Genomic DNA, 18,454 nt, shown 5'->3' with positions numbered 1-18,454 from the left:
AGAGTGTGCTTAAGAGCTCTGGACACCTCTAACTAGGGACTTTAGCGAAGCTGAGTCACAATCTGAAAAGGTTCACCCAGTCATGTGTCTGTGGCATTTATCTATCCGGTGGTAATACTGGAAAACAAAGTACTTAGGGCCACGGCCAAGGCTCATAAAAGTAGCTATGTTCAAGAATCAACATACTTAACTAGGAGAATCAATTAACACTATCTGAACTCTGAGTTCCTATAGAAGCTGATCATTCTGAACTTCAAAGGATAAAGTGAGATTCCAAAACTGTTCAGAAGCAAAAAGCTACAAGTCCCGCTCATCTAATTAGAACTAATATTCATTGATATTTTGGGATTTATAGTATATTCTCTTCTTTTTATCCTATTTGATTTTCAGTTGCTTGGGGACAAGCAACAATTTAAGTTTGGTTTTGTGATGAGCAGATAATTTATACGCTTTTTGGCATTGTTTTTAGGTAGTTTTTAGTAGGATCTAGCTACTTTTAGGGATGTTTTCATTAGTTTTTATGCAAAATTCACATTTTTTGACTTTACTATGAGTTTGTGTGTTTTTCTGTGATTTCAGGTATTTTCTGGCTGAAATTGAGGGACCTGAGCAAAACTCTGATAAGGAGGCTGACAAAGGACTGCTGATGTTGTTGGATTCTGACCTCTCAGCACTCGAAATAGATTTTCTAGAGCTACAAAACTCCAAATGGCGCGCTCTCAACGGCGTTGGAAAGTAGACATCTAGAGCTTTCCAGCAATGTATAATAGTTCATACTTTATTCGAGATTAGATGACATAAACTGGCGTTCAACGCCAGTTCCATGCTGCATTCTGGAGTCAAACGCCAGAAACACGTCATAAACCAGAGTTAAACGCCAAAAACACGTTACAACTTGGCGTTTAACTCCACGAGAAGTCTTTGCACGTGTAAAGCTCAAGCTCAGCCTAAGCACACACCAAGTGGGCCCCGGAAGTGAATTTCTGCATCAATTACTTATTTTTGTAAACCCTAGTAACTAGTTTTAGTATAAATAGAGCTTTTTACTATTGTACTAGGTGTCTTTTGACAGGATAGTCTCTTGACCATTCGGTCTTTTGATCATTCATGGGGGCTGGCCAGTCGGTCATGCCTGGACCTTCATCACTTATGTATTTTCAACGGTGGAGTTTCTACACACCATAGATTAAGGGTGTAGAGCTCTACTGTACCTCGAGTTTTAATGCAATTACTACTATTTTCTATCCAATTCAGCTTATTCTTGTTCTAAGATATTCGTTACACTTCAACATGATGAATGTGATGATCCATGACACTCATCATCATTCTCACCTATGAATGCGTGATTGACAACCACTTCCGTTCTACGTTAGACCGAGCGCATATCTCTTGGATTCCTTAATCAGAATCTTCGTGGTATAAGCTAGAATTGATGGCGGCATTCATGAGAATTCGGAAAGTCTAAACCTTGTCTATGATATTTCGAGTAGGATTCAGGGATTGAATGACTGTGATGAGCTTCAAACTTGCGATTGTTGGGCGTGATGACAAACGCAAAAGAATCAATGGATTCTATTCCGACATGATCGAGAACTAACAGATGATTAGCTATGCTGTGACAGAGCATTTGGACCATTTTTACTGAGAGGATAGGATGTAGCCATTGACAATGGTGATGCCCTATATACAACTTGCCATAGAAAAGAGTAAGAAGGATTGAAAGTCTGAAAGCAGTATGTTGTAGAGATCCAAAAGGAACACAGCATCTCTATATACTTATCTGAAATTCTTACCAATGATTTACATAAGTATTTCTATCTTTATTTTCTATTTATTTTTTATTATTATTCAAAAACTCCATAACCATTTATTATTTGCCTAACTGAGAATTACAAGATGACCATAGCTTGCTTCATACCAACAATCTCCGTCGGATCAACCCTTACTCACGTAAGATTTATTACTTGGACGACCCAGTGCACTTGCTAGTTAGTTGTGCGGAGTTGTGAAGAAAGTGCTGAGTTAGTAGATGCACATACCAAGTTGAATGCCATTGTTAGAGATCACAATTTCGTGCACCATTCTTCTTCAAGAGTAAAGAGAGATGCAAAGAGAGGTACTAGAATTCACAGCTACCTTGACCGAGGTAGTAAACAATTTAGTCTCCCTACGCTTGCACACTCAAGGTACTCCCATGGCTACATGTGGAGAATCTAATGAAGAACATAGCATGAAGGAAAGCCTAGGAACTCCGGTGAAAAATGAGAAATGTGATTTTGTACTAGAACAATTAGAGGAAGCCATAATTGTTAAAGAGAAAGAAGTGGTTGAATACTTAGGAGATGCTGAACCTCCATGGAAATCTAGAGTTGTAGAGTATTCCCCCAAGAAGCTTGAAATTGATATTGATATTGAGGATGCTAGTGCGGAACCTCCAAGGCATATTCCCTATGAAGAATTGAATGGAATAGATCAAAAAGCAAGTTCCCTTGGTGATGATGATCGTGAATCAAGTCCTCCTAGTGATGAATGTGCATCCGCAAATGAACTCCTTAAGATTGAAGAACCCTTTTCTGATTGAGTTAGAAAATGATGTGGATATGGAAGTCTTTCGAAAAGGATGGACGAGAGTTGAATATGCTTTGTCAAGATCGTTAGAAATTTCTCTACCTAGGTTGCCATCTAATCCTTCATTTGAGTGGATAAAACTTATCTCTATTAGCTTTACTATCCCACTTGAGTATGGTGTTCTTGAAACAGATGGCCAATTTAGGAGGCTTTGTGGCATAAAGCGTAAGAGAAGGATGTTTAGTGGTTGGAGTTGCAAATCAAGACTCGTTAAGGTTGAGTTTTCAAGAGCTACATACAAGGGTTAGACTAGTGATCAATTGATTGGATCTAAGAGAAGAGTTTGATATCTCATTGAGAATTCGGATTGCTTGCCATCCGGTTGGAACAATGTTGATCCTTTAAAGACGGGTGTAGAAACAAGATTTAGGATCCAAGCATACAAGCGGATCAACTTTGGGAGCTCAAAGCTTGTGAAGTACCTCATCAAGGCTTGGTGAATTTACTTGGAAATGTTGGAGCTTTTTGGAAGTCCAAACGTTGGTGAAAGTTTCAAGATGAGTTCAAGCACAAGCCACCATGACAAGGAGCTCACCAAATGTCCAACTTAAGGACTTTAACTAAAAGTGCTAGGTGGGAGACATCCCACCATGTTATATTCTTCTTATTTTCTCTTTTGTTTACATTGGTAATAAGTTAAATTTTCATTTTTAGTTATGTTTATTTAGTTTAAATTATGGTTTCACTTGCTTAATCATGTTTGGCATTGTTTTGGTAGCCTGTTATTTCTCAATAAACGTTAAAAAAGGTCTATCACGCGTACGCATCGATGCCAATTTCGCTCTCTAGTATAATGAACAGAGAGTTGCGCTATAATCGCGCTGGTGTGATGCTAGACGCACAACCAAACCCAGTGACGCGCACGCGTCATTTTCATTTTTTGGCCATCCACGCGTGGGCGTGACCGACGCGCACGCGTCGTACCAAAATGCTGCCCGTACTTACGAACAGAGAGTTGTGCAAAAAGTGTGCCAAAATTGTGCGTTTAGCACAATTTCTTGCCACGCGTACACGTCGCCTCCCTTTCTTGCATTTCACGCGTTCGCATCGCAGACGTGTACGTGTCGATGCCTATTTCTCTCTTCCACACTAAAGCGTGAGCCACGCGTACGCGTGGATTTAAATTAATTTACCTCTTACGCAAGAACCCTAACCCATTTGTGTACCTTTTTCCTCTCTCACCCCCACCAACGTCTCTTTCTCTTCTCCAACGTTTCCCCCTTTTTCTTCTTCAAATTCACAGAACCTCCATTAACACCGCCCAAACCATCTGGCAACCCCGAGCCGCCGCCGACCACCCTTTCTCTTCCCTTTTCTCCTTTCTTCTTTCTCTTCTCTCACCTCTATCTTCTCTGCTCCCCTGCTCTACCTCAACCGCCACGGCCAGCCACTGTGCCGCTGTGAAGCTGCCACTTCTGGACCAGCATTACCTCGTCCTGCTCTCCTTTGCTGTCCAGTTACATTTCTGTTTCTGCTTCTCCCAGGTTCAACCCCTGTTTCCATCTTGTTCTAATTTTTTTGAGTTAATTTCCTCTATTTTATTAAGTTATGATTGATTAATTAGTTTGATTTTTTTTTAATTAGGTCAGTTAGAGATGCATGATTAGTTAATTAGGTGGTTAGAGATTCTGGACCGGATAGTTGATTTAGGTTATGTCTTGTGTACTGCTAGTGTTTGGGAATGCCTGATTTTCTATCTGAAATTGGTTTAGTTGTTATAGGTGATGATTTGCCCCTATGCTAATTTAGGCTTATCTAATTCTTCTGCACCCCTGTTCTTGCTGCTGTGCTTTTGTTCATGGCTGTTTGGAGTGCAGTCATTGGGTATTGTTAATGATTGCTTGTGCAGTGATGATTTTTGCTCAATGTATGAATTTAAGTTGTTACTACTACTGCAGTTTTTGTTTCAAAGTGAACATAATCATTGGATTCATTGCTACTACCATTTGCCTATTGCCTCCTCATTACTGTTTTACTGTTGAATGATGCTGCTTTTCTTGATTGTAAATTGAATTATCAACTGCTCAGGTTCATTTATCCACTTCGTTCTTGCTTCAAGTTTGACTACTGCTAATTACTCAATTAATGTTGGCTTATTTGCTTATTTCCTATGAAGTTATATATATGATCTTTGTGTGTTTAATTGTTATCGCATTCATTTGGAATTTGAGTTGATTTAATTGAGCAAAACTTGAGAAAAGTGTTATGTACGGTTGAAATGCTGCCGGAATTTAACTTAATCTATTTTCAATATTCATCTTTGCTACAATTAATTAATTGAGTCAGCATTTCATTGCTTTTGGTTTTCAACTGTTGCTAAGCTCAATTGATTGATTATCTGGCTAAGTACTTCACGGTTTTGGTTGCTGGAGGTTGAGGTGTTTACATTCACTATTCAGATGCATTCTTGTAATAGTTGCTAATTGCTTCTGTATGTTAGCTTATTTGTTTATTTCATATGAATTCACATGTGATTTTTGTGTGTTTAGTTGTTGGTACATTCATACGAAACTTGGTTTGATGGATTGAAATTGGCTGTTCTATTGGAATATGCACCTTAGTTCATATGATATATTGGTTATTGATTTTGTCTAAATTGTTTTGAACTCATATGGGCTAAGTTTCACTGCTTGTTTATATCCGGGAACGTCCATTTTACTGCCGAAATGCTGCCCAAATTTTTTCTGAAAACTGTTTTACTCTTAACTTCCACTCATGAATTGAATTTAGTACTTTTGAATTGTGATTTATTTGGTTTAAACCAAAGCCAATTCATGGTTCCCTTTGGTTCTTCCAAGTGTTTGATAAAATGATTGGTTGGATCTTAAATTAGATTTTTATGTTCTTAACTTGGATTGATCAATTAGAGACTCTTGAGTTATCAAAACTCTTTTGTTGATTAGTGATTGAAAATTGCTAGTTGGCTTAGACTTCACTAAATCTAATATTTGATTTAGACTTGTGAACTTAAGTTGATTTTGCTCACTTGACTTTCCTTCATTGCTAGAGGTTGACTAAATAAAAGCAAAAGGCAATTACCATCACAATTGATAATGATAATGAGGATAGAAATTCCAATTCTCAATCCTTGCTAGGACTTTTCTTAGTTATTATTTTATTTCCTTGTTATTTACACTATTCGTCTCTTATCACAATAACCAAAAAAATACTTTTTCATAACCAATTATAAGTACACTTCCCTGCAATTCCTTGAGAGACGATCCGAGGTTTAAATACTTCTGTTAATTTTATTGGGTTTGCTTCTGTGACAAACAATTTAAATATTGATAGTGGGAATTTCGTCGATTAAGAATGTACTTGCAACGCTTCTTTTATCAGAATTTCTTAACCGGCATTTTTTCACCCATCAATTTATCTCTGTTATTAGTTTGAAACCTTAATTTCTCCAAATCCAAAATTGAGATTGAATTAACACATATGAGCAAGACAAGCCGAGTGCAAGAATGTTGGGTAGAACAAGAATGTAGGGTACTCAAACTTTTCCCCCACCAACAACAACAACACGGTGGAGCATAGTGAATGTGTGGTTCAAGCGGGTGAAGAGTCAAAGCCTCAACCACATCATTGACAAATAAGCTAATCTAAAAGTCACTTCCCTCCTCCACTGAATTTCTAATGACAAAATATGCCGCCAACATGAAAAAGCTACTTGGCCTAACAGTCCTCATCCTCTACTTCCTCCGCTATTATCGTTCTCCTTTAAATGAGTTCCCTCATTGGCCCTCCCTCCTCTACTTCTATCAAACCAACACCTCATAGCTCCTCGATTCACTTCAACAACAAATCCACTACAACTATGAAAACATCGCGATTCCACGCACTCTAGTATCTGAAATCAGACCCTAACCTCCTTGATTGCATTGGAAAACCCTTAATTACCAAATTTTTGTTCAAGTAAAAGAAATCTGGCTTTAGGTGGTGCTGGAAGCTCAAGGACTTCTCGATCCTCAACTATTTCCAAGTTTACTAAGCTCACTAGAATAGTGAGAGATTTGGCTCAAGAGTTTGGCAACTATGTAGAGTCACAACAGATTTACATTGCTAAACAAAGGGGAGATGGAATTATTGAGTCCAACCTAAGGAAAACTAAGGAAAGGATGATATTCTGAAGTAGCACATTGATGATCTAACCACTAAGCATTATTATTATGGTGATGAGGATGATGACGAGGAAGAGAATTTAGCCAGTTTTGATGCATAGTGATGCTAGTCATTACATTCCTACTTTCTTTTGTTATTAAGACTTTTTTGGATGACTGTAATCCTTTACAATCTTATTTGATACTGTTCTATTCTATCATCTTTAACTTATATTTCCAAGTATTTGTCTTGCTTTCTTAATGACAAAGGGGGAATAACAGGAAGTAAAAGGAATAGAAAGAACTTAAGTTATTTTATTTTATTTTATTTTGGTATTGCTAAAACTATTTTGAGACTGGGTTGTGTTATTGTCAAGTTTATTTAGTTTATTATTAATGGTTGCAACTTTCTATTTTGACAAGTAATAGGAATAGAGAGAACTTAAGTTATTTTATTTTGTGGTTTATTTCATTTTGGTATTACTGAAACTTTTTTGAGACTTAAGTTATGTTGCTATCAGGTTTATTTAGTTTATTATTAAGGTGATTGCTTTGGTGTCTAAAAAGTAGTGGCTAACTTACCAAAAAAGTTAAAAATAAATGTTTAATTTAAAAGGTATAAAGGTGAAAAAAATTAAAAATTTAAAACTTACAATAAAAAGTAAGATAGATAAAATTTAGGCACCATAGAATTAGCTTATTATTAATTGTTGCAACTCTCTACTTTGGCTCATAATGCTATATAGTTGTTCTTGCTTGCTCTTTTCTTATGTTTTCGCTACACTCTATTTTCATAGCCTAAAGACATTATATCACACATTCACGGGGCTTTAATTAAATCTCTTCTGAATTCAATGGGAGATCTTTTTGCCACTAAAAGAGAAGTTGTCTTATTCTTATCTGCGGTGTAGGGGAAGAAGGAGATGAGAACCAATGGTTCCCAGCAAGGCAATAATGAAGAACAAAGAGATTTTTGTGCTAAGCCTAGGTTTCCAGCGGTAAAGGCGTAGAATTCGTCATGTTAAATTATTATCAACGGATTTACATTTCTGACAATAAATTCATCGGTAATAATTAGAAGGAAACGAAAAAATAGGCACGTAAGTTATTATCGAATTTACTATTGGATAAATCCCCCAGTAAACCCATTTAGTGAAAATATTGTGTTTTGGTGACCCGCAATGGTTTACCGTAAAATATTTTCGTCGGTAATTTTACCGTAAATTCACAACGTGAATGCTCTCTCCCTTCATTTTGAATTTGTCTCTCTCTCTCTCTCTCTCTACCCTTTCTTCTCCCCCACTCTCTCTTTAACCCTCTCCTTCCCTGCCGCACAGTGCTGGCCACTACCAACATTCTCCCGTCCACCTCTATGTCTGCATTCTTCGGTAAATAATTTTTTTTGTTAAATTTAGGATTAGTTTAGGTTTTGTTGTTAATTAATATAATAATTTAGTTAGAAATAATTTTGTTCTTTAGTGAATTTACATGGTTAAGATAAGATTAGATTAGGTTATTAGACTTTTGTAAGTTCTAATGCTGTAATGATGTGATATTGGTGTTGTTATGCTATTGGTTTTGAATTGGAATTGGATTTAATAAATTGGTGATGGTTAAACTTGAATGCATATACTTCACATAGTTCAAGTTATTCTGTTCAAATAGTCATATTGCTAAATGTTTGTGAAATTGGTTAAACTTACTTTTATACGGATCAATTTTTGGTTAAACTAATTTTATCTGTGTAATTAAATAATTAATTCTCTATCATTCTAGTAGTTCTTTATTTTATACATAGTTAGTATAATTAATTATATTATATTATTTGTTATAATGTATATTATATTTTATTATGTTAAGCTATTATTATTATTATTATTATTATTATTATTATTATTATTATTATTATTATTATTATTATTATTATTATTTCTTGCATGAGTCAATAGTCAATAAGTTGATTAGTAGTTTCCGATAATAAGTCACATTAATTTTTAATATGTTTTAAGAGTGAAAATGACAGTAAATTAAAAAAAATCAAATGAGGTCATTTTAAATGACTTATGGATGACTTCTTATTTGCATACGGACAAAATTATACATGTAGTAATATATATTGCTAAATATTTGTAAAGTTCGAATGTGCACTTACCTCTTTTGTTTTATTTAATTTCAATAGACAATGTATTTTTTAACTAACTTTAATGTAGTTTATTTTGATTAAGCATTTTGAATGATGTTGTGAATATGTTTAGCACATTTTTAATTGGTATGCTCTTTGCATATATGACGACAGGTAGAGGTGTTATGAATAAGCTTAGTGATCGTGGTCATGGTAGAGGGAAGATTTCTGTTTGTACGCTTGGGAATTCCAGATCTTCTCCCTCTAATCCGACTACCCCGGTGATGTCACAAGTTACGGGTGCATCGGAACAACCGTTCATCATGGTACCGAACCCTAACTACGTCTCTGTATCTATGGTGATAACACCGCCTCTATCGACCAGCAGCCCACTTTCTTAGTGACGGCGCTTCTAGCGACGAACACCCGCAGCACCAAAATCCTCTCACAGAAACCATCCAGCTAATGCCCCTCCACCATCTCCCATCGTACCGTTTACGATCTGGCCTGATAGCGAAATGACGTAAGTATTATTTTAAGTCTTTTATATGATGAAAGTGTTTGATATATCCTAATTATTGATTATTGATTATTGATTCTAGTTTTAGTAGATTTAGAGTTGTAGGTTTGGACTACTAAAAGTGTTTGATATATCCTGATTATTGATTCTTGATTATTGATTCCAATTTAGTGGATTTAGTAGATTTGTGGATTTTGCTTTTTGATTATTGACTGTTGTTCATTGATTATTGACAATTGGTATTGTGTTTTAGTTAATTGCTGATGGATAGAGTTTGTGGCGCATTCTAATTATAGATGAAACTCTATCAAAATTTCTAAAAAAATTCTATATATTATAGTTACTTGCTTCTAAAGTTTTAATTTATATTGCTATATTGGTTTGTTTGTAAATTGTTGATAGGTTTAGGCCAAACAACAACGCATGTACTCAAGAGATGACCAACATCATCCAACATACGTACGACCATCCATGGTCGAGTTACCAGAAGATCCCCACTAAGACCAGAGAGCGATGGTTTCATAAGTGGGTGGTAAAAACTTAATATAGTCAAACTTTATTAGCTAGTTTATATCTTTTATTTGTTTGCTACGATATATTTTGATTAACAAATTTTAAAGTTTTTTTCTGCAGCTTCTCTTTATATGAGACAAGGAGCACGATGTCCTCATCAGAAAGATATACGACCATCGAATGGATAGGCGACTGTAATAGATGCTGGAGGATGTACATGAGAGGTGCAACCACCTCGGTACCTAGCTCTGTCCAAAAATCAAGAAGGCTTCGTATATTCACTGGAAGACCGATGAGAGGTTCAAGCATCGACATCTTACAAACAGAGCTAACAGGACATCGGCCAGGTTGTTCAAGTATGCTGGTGGCTCAGCGACCTTTATGAAGACTAAGGCTAGGATGGTATGTAGTTAAATTCTTCAATATATCGTTAGTAGAACAAAGTCTTTCAGCGACCTTCGCTAGTTTTCTTATTAACTTAGTTAATTTATTTGACATATCATTAGTAGGCCTCCTAACAGATTGTATCAATGCAACATATATAGTCGAATTAATTGGATCATGATTAAATATTGGCTGAGATCTTTAAGTACACCCAATACTTTGAAGGAGAGCAAAGAGAGATTTACTAATCAGTAGTCTGCGGATCATTATGTGAGTAAACATATGATCTTGTGATATAAAATTTTCAATTAACTGTACAGTTGTCATCCTAATCATAGTAACATGCGTTATTCAGAAGTCCTACACGCAGAGACTGGAGGCTACAACTCAGCAATCTCAACAAAGTAGGGAAGACGCTAGTGGCTCTGCTGCTTCAATTGTCGATTTCGATGCGGTTTGGAGCGAGACCGCCTTAGCGCCGAATAAAAACTGCGTGTACGATCTGGGATCATTTTTTTCAGCAGCCTCCACACTTCAACGTTGAGGCCATCGTCTGCCTCTGCCACCAGTCAAGCCATCGATTCCGAGAAAGGCATTAATTTGAGACTACAGGTGCAGGAGTTCACCCAGAGCCTTCACGAACATGCTCAATAGCTAAGCGAGACTTGGGAGAGGCATTAGGAGATTCTCACATGCGTGACGGACACGAATGACCTCAGGTTGGAATGAAAAGAGCAACTGGAGCGGCTTCAACGGATAGCGCAGCAGATGACGGTATACCAAGTTCAGATGTGCGCCAGTGGCAGTGGCCTTACTGGTGGATGTTGCAGTGATGCTGGTGGGATACAGATATCACCACCTTCTCTGCCGCCTCAGCAGGACTACAGACATGACAACGATGACGACGACTACGAGGATCTTTAGTGCTTAGAGCTATGATTTACTGTTTCATTGTATTTATTTGATTTATTTGACTTTTAATTTATTTGAATATTTGATATTTAATATTACATAATTGATTTCTATTATTTATAATTTGACCACTAATTGTGTGATAAATTTAAATATTAAAATGAAAAAGGAAAAATAAAAAAAATTGTGTCATAATATTTAAAAAAAATTGACATTACCGTCGAATTTACCGATGGTATAATCCAACGGTAAGAGTGTGAGAAATAAGATATTGTGGCACCAACATTACCGTTGGAAAAATTTACCGGTAATCAAATTATTTTTCAGGCAGGTAATTCGTCGCAGAACCTTACGGTAATTACCATTGGACAAAAAATTTGACAGTAATTGCTTACCGGTGAAGTTTATACCGTCAAATTTCTTTCGATGGTAAATTTATCGGTAATTAACTTACTATCGGATTTTATTTATTTTTTTAATGGTAATTTTGATGGTACTCAACATATTTCTTGTAGTGTTCAGGACACACTTTGGAGAAACAACACAAATTTTTGAACTTTCGAGTATAATTAGCTACAGTCATGCTCCCTTGTCATAGCTGTAGCAACTCTAGATCTTTAGCAATGCGAGTTGACGGGAAAAAATACTTACAAAATTTCATCTTAAAGTTTTCCCACAAAATTCCTACACCTTCTTGGTTCTTGCCACCAATACTCTCTGTCTTCTTTCAGCATGTAGTAGCGAACTTTACATGTTGCCCTTCTAGGATGTGTTACGCTTACAAGGCCCTCTGCATGTGTCAAAAATGTCATCCGCCTTAGAGGTAGTAGTAGTCCCAGAGAATGAAGATGGATTGACCTTGAAGAAAGATGCCAAGGCCATCGATCTATCCCTATCTGGTACAACATCTTTGTACCCGTTTCCATTTCAATTCATGTGACCATTCCTGTTCTAGGCATTTTATAGCCCGATTTATAACAACAACAATAGATTCATGCATAGCCACAGTCATGGTATTCATGGTTTCGAATAGCATAGTCGGGTCTACCACAGACTCGGTATGTAGGCTTGTTCTCCGATGGTCACGCTTGTTAGCAGCCATGATGGGCATATTAACCCTAGACGACCAATATTAAGGTGATCAGTCTTAAATATCCAACTACAATGCTAATAATCCCACAATGAGTGCATATAGGCAATCATGTAGTTATATCACGTGGATATCTTATGCAGCATGAATCAAAGAAAAATAGAACATGCAGTTAAACATAGTCAGTCCAGTCCTTAAGCTCTATTAAGGACAAACTATTCTAATACAAAATTGTAACGACCCGACTTTCAGCATGTCATGACCAATACCTATCATCAGGTGTTACCATCTAGTTAAGTTAACCTAAAGACTCTAGAATATATATTATTTATATTAATAGGAGCCTGTAGCGTGAGTTATATCGAGCTATATTGTTAATATCTACATCAATTAAGCACATAATACGTTCAGATTAAAAGTAGAAAGCACAGATAGATATATTCACATAGATATGCCCCAAGGTGGAATGACATCAGATAGTGTCTCATCGGAAGGAGTCGACAAGAAGCCATTAGGAATGGCCGGCATGAAGTCCTCTCCTAAAGAACTGAACTAAGTATCCATTGGCTCTAGAGGCTAATAGTTTGGCACATGCTTAGCTGGTATGAATGGCTCAAGTACAGGGTCAAATCACTCGGGGTAGATAGGATGGATGTGAAAAGGTGACCTAACTCAAGCTCCGTCATGCATAGCGGTTGAGGCAGAAAATCATAATAAAAATTAGGATTGAACTCCTGACTAAGAAGGAGATTAGAGAAAGATCGCTTAAAAAGGACATAAGTACATGTCTGGATGTCACCCTATATGATTGTCCCGCTCTATATGGGATCCAAGTAGTAGCTCGAAGCAGGAATCTTAAAGAATATGACTTCACGATTCCTGCATAATCCATCTCATAGACAAAATAGAAGCGAAGTTTTAAGTTTTAATTCGAGGCTTTATTAATCAAGTTCTAAGAAGGCCACGGATTCAATTCATATTCTCTAGGCCATCAAGAACCTTCAATTGGTATCAAGATCTAAGTCTCAAGAATCAAGCTTCATAGCTTGGAGGAAAGGTCAAATGGCTAACAATATGGGTGCTAATGCTGTGGCCTATAATCTAATAGAGGGTCAGTCAAACAACATGCCTCCTTTCTTTAATGAAAAAAATTATGACTACTGGAAAGAAAGGATGCAGATCTTCATTCAATTAATTGACAATAACATATGAAAGATAATTGTAAATGGTCCTAAAGTTCCTACAAAGACAAGTGTTGATGGAGTGGTGACTCCAAAGGAAGAAGCTGAATAGAATGATGAAGACAAGAAGAAAGTAGAGCTAAATGCAAAAGCCATCAACTTGATGCATTGTGCTATCAGCTTTGAGGAGTATCGAAAGGTATCTAGATACAAGATGACAAAAGAAATCTAGGAGAAATTCCAAGTCACACACGTAGGTACCAAACAAGTCAAAGAAACAATGATTGATATGCTGCAAAAAAAAGTATGAAATGTTCACCATAAAAAATGAAAAAGGCATCGATGAGATGTTTGAGAGATTTTTAATCATCATAAACAGCCTAGATGCTATGGACATGACCCACACTGAACAAATTCTGGTGAAGAAGGTCCTTAGAAGCCTTATAAAATAATAAGAAACTAAAGCTAATATCCTAGCCGAGAGCAACAACCTGAGTCCATTAATCTATGATGAGTTGAGAGAAAAACTTCTAGCATATAAAATCACATACACCAGCCAAGATACTAAAAAAAAAAGGAGCGGCCCTAAAATCAAAAGTTAGGTCTTTGGGGAATGATTCAAGTGAAAGCTTTTTGGATGACGAACTTTTTTTTTTTTTTTTTGCTAGGAGACTAAGGAGGTTGATGAGGAACAAAGACAAGAACCAGGGTTCAAGTTCAAAGGAACAAAAGAGGGATTTGAGCAAAGTCATTTGTCACCATTACAAGGAAGTAGGACACTACAAGTTCAACTATCCAAAACTCAAGAAAAAGGACAAGGCGAATAAAGAAAAAAAGAAAGTGCTCATGGCTTCATGGAGGAACTAGAGAATGATTTGGATGATTGTAACACCCCGTTACCCTAAGCCTTACCTCTAGCATTAAGGCAAAGAATAACGAAGTGCCACGACAGTTCTAAAGCTTCACTAATATTATATATATAGAAGAAAATAGTAACACTAGAAGCTCGAGGAAAGAATAAAAGCTCAACTTGCGTAAAGCAGAATTCACAAAACGCGAAGCGTTCACACATCAAAACTAAACGTATAGGTACGAACAGACAAGACATAATATATATAAAACCTTGTAGATAGCTCCAGGGTACACAAGGTAATAATTAAAGTAAACAAGATATATATAAGTATAATATACAAATGAGGACATATCACTGCCTGCGGAGTTTAGGCCGGCTAGTCAAACTTAATACAACAGAGTTCAAAGTTTAAAACAGCAACAACCTATCTCTCAAAGTTTTTAGAAAATAAAGCCTCCACTGGCAATAAAGTTAAATATACAAAAGGTGAGAGAATACTATGACAAAAGTAAAACAAAAATAAACAAGGAAAGAATCATACTCCACTCTGTCACCATATCCGCAATTTCGCCGAGATGAATTACGACCTGCAACTGAAAAACAACAACAAAGTATGGAATGAGAACCGAAGGTTCTCAGTATGGTAACGGTGCCCAATAATGTAAGATGTAAGGTTCCAGGACGCCGAAGGTAATTCTAGAACTTCACACCAAACAGATATTCAAGATTAACGTAAATAAATAAATTAAACCATAAACCATAAGCAGGGTTATCTAAACTTAGGGGGTCTCTAACTAGAACTAGTCACACTGCTATATCCCACAGCCTTCACCAACCTAACCTCCGTGTGATCCCATCGCCACCGCCTACCTAACCTCTGGTGCGCGTAAATTGTGATCATCAACAATGGCACCAAAGACTTGGTGCTCTCAAACGTGAATCATACTTTATCACAACTTCGCACAACTAACCAGCAAGTGTACTGGGTCGTCCAAGTAATACCTTACGTGAGTAAGGGTCGATCCCACGGAGATTGTTGGTATGAAGCAAGCTATGGTCATCTTGTAAATCTCAGTTAGGCGGATTCTAATGGTTATAATGGTTTTTGAAAATAAAATAAATTAAGCATAAAATAGAGATAGAGATACTTATATAAATCATTGGAGGAAATTTCAGATAAGTGTATGGAGATGCTTTATCCCTTTTGAATCTCTGCTTTCCTACTGCTTTCATCCAATCATTCTTACTCCTTTCCATGGCAAGCTATATGTAGGGCATCACCGTTATCAATGGCTACTTCCCATCCTCTCAGTGAAAATGGTCCAAATACTCTGTCACAGCATGGCTAATCATCTGTCGGTTCTCGATCATGTAGGAATAGAATCCATTGATTCTTTTGCGTCTGTCACTACGCCCAACAATCACGAGTTTGATACTCGTCACAGTCATTCGATCCCTGAATCCTACTCGGAATACCATAGACAAGGTTTATACTTTTTGGATTCTCAAGAATGGCCACCAATAATTTTAGCTTATACCACGAAGATTTTGATTAAGGAATCCAAGAGATACACGCTCGATCTAAGGTAGAACGGGAGTTGTTGTCAGGCATGCGTTCATAAGGACGGATGATGATGAGTGTCACGGATCATCACATCCATCAGGTTGAAGTGCAACAAATATCTTAGAGTAAGAATAAGCTTGAATTGAATAGAAGAACAATAGTAATTGCATTAATTCTCGAGGTACAGCAAAGCTCTACACCTTAATCTATGGTGTGTAGAAACTCTACCGTTGAAAATACATAAGTGATGGTCCAAGTATGGCCGAGTGGGCAGCCCCCAAAACGTGATCAATAGTCTCCTAAGATGAACAATAAATTAAAACTGAGACTAAATATGTGGTCCAAAGACGTCTAATACAATAGTAAAAAGTTTTATTTATACTAAACTAGTTACTAGGGTTTACAGAAATAAGTCTTAGTGCAGAAATCCACTTTCGGGGCCCATTTTGGTGTGTGCTTAGGCTGAGCTTTAGCTTTACATGTTCAGAGGTTTCTCTTGAGGTTAAACGCCAAGTTGTAACGTCTGTTTAGCGTTTAACTCTGGTTTGTGACGTGTTTCTGGCGTTTTACTCTAGAATGCAACATGAAACTGGTGTTGAACGCCAGTTTGCGTCGTCTAAGCTCGAACAAAGTATAGACTATTACATATTGCTAGAAATCCCTGGATGTCTAATTTCCAACGCAGGTGAGAGCGCGCCATTTGGAGTTTTGTAGCTCCAGAAAATATATTTCGAGTGCAGGGAGGTCAGAATCTAACAGCATCAGCAGTCCTTTGTTAGCCTGAATCAGATTTTTGCTCAGGTCCCTCAATTTCAGCCAGAAAATACCTAAAATCACAGAAAAACACACAAACTCATAGTAAAGTCCAGAAATGTGAATTTTTCATAAAAACTAATAAAAACATCCCTAAAAGTAGCTAGATCCTACTAAACTCACTTTTTCCTTTGAAGTTCAGAATGATTGGCTTCTCTAGGAACTTAGGAGTTCAGATAGTGTTATTGATTTTCCTAGTTAAGTATGTTGATTCTTGAACACAGCTACTTTTATGAGTCTTGGCCGTGGTCCTAAGCACTTTGTTTTCCAGTATTACCACCGGATACATAAATGCCACAGACACATGACTGGGTGAACCTTTTCAGATTGTGACTCAGCTTTGCTAAAGTCACCAGTTAGAGGAGGCCAGAGCTCTTAAGCACACTCTTTTTGCTTTGGATCACAACTTTAACCACTCAGTCTCAAACTTTTCACTTGGACCTGCATGCCACAAGCACATGGTTAGGGACAACTTGATTTAGCCACTTAGGCATGGATTTTATTTCCTTGGGCCCTCATATCCATTGATGCTCAAAGTCTTGGATCCTTTTTACCCTTGCCTTTTGGTTTTAAGGGCTATTGGCTTTTTTTGCTTGCTTTTTTTTTCGCAAGCTTTGTTCTTCACTTCTTTTTCTTGCTTCAAGAATCAATTTTATGATTTTTCAGATCATCAATAATATTTCTCTTTTTCATCATTCTTTCAAGAGCCAACAATTTTAACATTCATAAACAACAAGATAAAAAATATGCGATGTTCAAGCATTCATTCAGAAAACAAAAAGTATTGTCACCACATCAATATAATTAAACTAATTTCAAGGATGAATTCGAAACTCGTGTACTTCTTGTTCTTTTGTATTAAAAACATTTTTCATTTAAGAAAAGTGAAGGATTCATGGAATTATTCATAGCCTTAAGACATAGACACTAGACATTAATGATTATGTAGTAAAGACTCAAAACATAGACAAATATAGAGCATAAAAACCGAAAAATAGAGAGATAAGAATAAGGAAGTTAAGGAATGAGTCCACCTTAGTGATGGTGGCGCCTTCTTCTTGAAGGACCAATGGTGTCCTTGAGCTCCTCTATATCTCTTCCTTGCCTTTGTTGCTCCTCCCTCATAGCTCTTTGATCTTCTCTAATCTCATTGAGAATGATGGAGTGCTCTTGGTGTTCCACCCTTAATTGGTTCATGTCATGACTCAATCCTTCTAGAAAAGTGTTGAGTTATTCCCAATAGTTGTTTAGAGGAAAATTCATCCCTTGAGGTATCTCAGGGAATTCTTGATGATGAGCTTCCTTATGCGTCTCTTGAGATCCATGAATGGGCTCTCTTATTTGCTCCATCATCTTTTTAGTGATGGGCTTGTCATCTTCAATGAGGATGTCTCTTTCTATGACAACTCCAGCTAAGTAGCATAGATGGCAAATGAGATGAGGAAAAGCTAGCCTTGCCAAGGTGGAGGGCTTTTCGGCTACTTTGTAGAGTTCTAGAGATATGACTTCATGAACTTCTACTTTCTCTCCAATCATGATGCTATGGATCATGATGGCCTGATCCATAGTTACTTCGGGTCAGTTGCTAGTAGGAATGATGGAGCGTTGGATGAACTCCAACCATCCTCTAGCCATAGGCTTAAGGTCCAGTCTTCTCAATTGAATCGGCTTGCCTTTTGAGTCTCTTTTTCATTGAGCTCCTTCCACATATATGTCCATGAGGACTTGGTCCAACCTTTGATCAAAGTTGACCCTTCTAGTGTAGGGGCGTGCA

The sequence above is a fragment of the Arachis duranensis genome, chromosome 10 (assembly GCF_000817695.3).
Source record: "Arachis duranensis cultivar V14167 chromosome 10, aradu.V14167.gnm2.J7QH, whole genome shotgun sequence".
NCBI classification, from domain to species: domain Eukaryota; kingdom Viridiplantae; phylum Streptophyta; class Magnoliopsida; order Fabales; family Fabaceae; genus Arachis; species Arachis duranensis.
Note: the sequence above shows the minus strand (reverse complement) of the source record.